General features: G+C 53.3%; 1 non-coding gene across 1 annotated transcript; it reads left to right on the top strand.

Annotated features, from left to right (window-relative positions):
- The first annotated feature begins 1,671 nt into the window (after positions 1-1,671).
- Positions 1,672-1,779, top strand: LOC118757937 (U6 spliceosomal RNA). The gene has a single exon (XR_004995442.1). It is a non-coding gene; the product is annotated as a U6 spliceosomal RNA (small nuclear RNA).
- Positions 1,780-2,210: the final 431 nt, after the last annotated feature.

Here is a 2,210-nt window from a genome sequence, read left to right as displayed (position 1 = left end):
GAAAATGAGACCCTGAACAGGAGAGTGTTCTGTAACCCGTAAAGCCAGAGGCACTTGTGTTTATAAACAAGCAGGTGAATGTCCTAAGCTTTACTCAGTACTGCACAGTGGTCCAGCCCCAGGCTCATAACCAGCTTGAGTCAGGTCTTGCACCGCTAGGTGCAGGGAAGCGGGAGTGGAATACGCATGCGAGTTTTCATGCCAAATGTGCGGGGCTGGACCATCTGGATGCTGTAGTACGTGGGTGAGCCTTCCAGGTCTCCTTTTCCCCATCTGCAAAGTGGGTTTGAGGAAGAAGGCGGGCTCCCCTGTTTCCCACACTGCAGGAGGGTTCAGCCACTCTTCCCCCTACTCCTTCATACTCTGCCTTCTTTGTCCCTCCCTCCCTCCCTCTCTGGGGACCCTTGGATGGCAGCAGCTGAGAAAGATCTTTTTCCTGGAAGAAGCGCTGGCCAGTTGCTCCTGCAGCTCAGCACCCGGGACAGCACAGCTCCTGGATTGCTACTGGCAGGTCCCTGGGAGCCTCCTTCATGGTAATCCCAGCTGCTGTCTGCACGGCCAGAGCAAGCACCCTGCAAAAGCACTCGAAAGCAGGAGGCAGTTCAGCAGCTCTCAGCAAAATCTTGTGCCTGATGACTGGGCCCTGTCCCCTTCTGTTCAAGGCCTCAAGGCCTCCACATGGCCCCTCCCATTCACCACAGGCCCCAGTTTCCATTACTTTGCAAGCTCTAGTGTGCAAAGCAATGGGCCCTTTACTTCCTAGAGCCCTTTACACACAGCCCCCCACCCCGGGGGAGATCCTGGGACCCAAATGAGGGGGAGGGGACTGTTGCTCACCCCCGCTCTCACCCTGGTCTGAAGACCCGGGTGTCATCTCTGGCAGCAGCTGACAGTGGCGCCTGCACCATGCTGGTGTCACTTTTAACACTACACAGTTAACACCACCGACTGGCTGTGTGAGTGGGGAGGCCGGGCGGGCAGAGCCGCACCCCACGTGTGGAGGAGCTGTTAACCCGGCAGTTGTTCAGCAGGTTCTCTTGGCCTCACCTCCAGACGTGTGACTTCTGGAGGGAATGGGACTTCACAGAAGCGGACGTGCCCTCCCAGGACGGGATGGAAGTATCTGCCAGTCCCACATGAGCCTGAGCCTGGGTCTCCACCTCTTACACTCCCTGAAAAATGAGGAGGACACATCCAGGTAGAGGGAAGCAGTGTCCCTGTGCTACTTCTAATCTCGTCCTAAATCTACAGTTCTATGTCTACCACATATTATCCAAGATTATGAAGTAGTGGCAAGAGATATGGGCAGTGTGAAAAGCCACCCAGCATGAGACCTCAGCCCTGGACCCACATAGGCAGCATCGCCACTCTCATCTGCACCCCTGATCACCTGCAAGCTTTTATTTCCTTTTCACTTCAAATCAGGATGGGCATAGGACTTGCTTGACCCACTGAAAGAGAAGGGAAGTGGCTGGTGCTCCAGGCCTAGGAATCACCAGGACTGCTGGGATAAGAGCAGAAACAAACCCACAGAAAGGAGAGATAACGTCATGTCTGTGCTGTGATGTCATGGGTACCTGTCCTGATGGGTACACCATGTGTGCTAAGTCAATAGGGAACAGGTGTTGTGGGGACCCACTGGAAATGGGGGTTCTGTTTCAACACTGTTCTGTCCTCGCTTCGGCAGCACCTATCCTAAAATTTGGACTGATACAGAGAAGATTAGCATGACCCCTGTGCAAGGATGTTTCAGCACTGTTCTGGAACTCCCAAATCTCAGAGGTCAGCATGCCCTCTGCCAGGATGTCCAAGAGCCCTGAGGAAATGCATGTGTCCCTGGCACTGAGTTGGGCACAACTCCCCATCTTGAAATGGTTTATACCAGCCTCTAGGTGACAATAGTCAGACACATCATCCAAAGTCACTCATTCAGGACTGAAACAACCACCACCAAACACCAGACATCCCTCCTAGGATGCTCCTGGGAGCCAGGGCCAAGGCATGACCCCATGTAACTCTGAGTAACTCTGTGGCATGGCTACTAACATCACTTGCTTTCTAGGTGGAGAAAAAATAAATACAGGCTCAGAGAGACTGAGCCATTGGCCTAGTGTAACACAGTTTCAGAACTGAGACTGACACCTAGGTCTGTCCAAATTTCAGTCTCATTTTGATAAAAGCAGGAGGTGACCCTGAGTGACAGATGCATG

This window comes from Ochotona princeps, chromosome 5 (assembly GCF_030435755.1).
Source record: "Ochotona princeps isolate mOchPri1 chromosome 5, mOchPri1.hap1, whole genome shotgun sequence".
In the NCBI taxonomy this organism is placed as follows: domain Eukaryota; kingdom Metazoa; phylum Chordata; class Mammalia; order Lagomorpha; family Ochotonidae; genus Ochotona; species Ochotona princeps.
The sequence above is the reverse complement of the archived record's forward strand: the minus strand, read 5'-3'. Positions and strand labels throughout refer to the sequence as shown.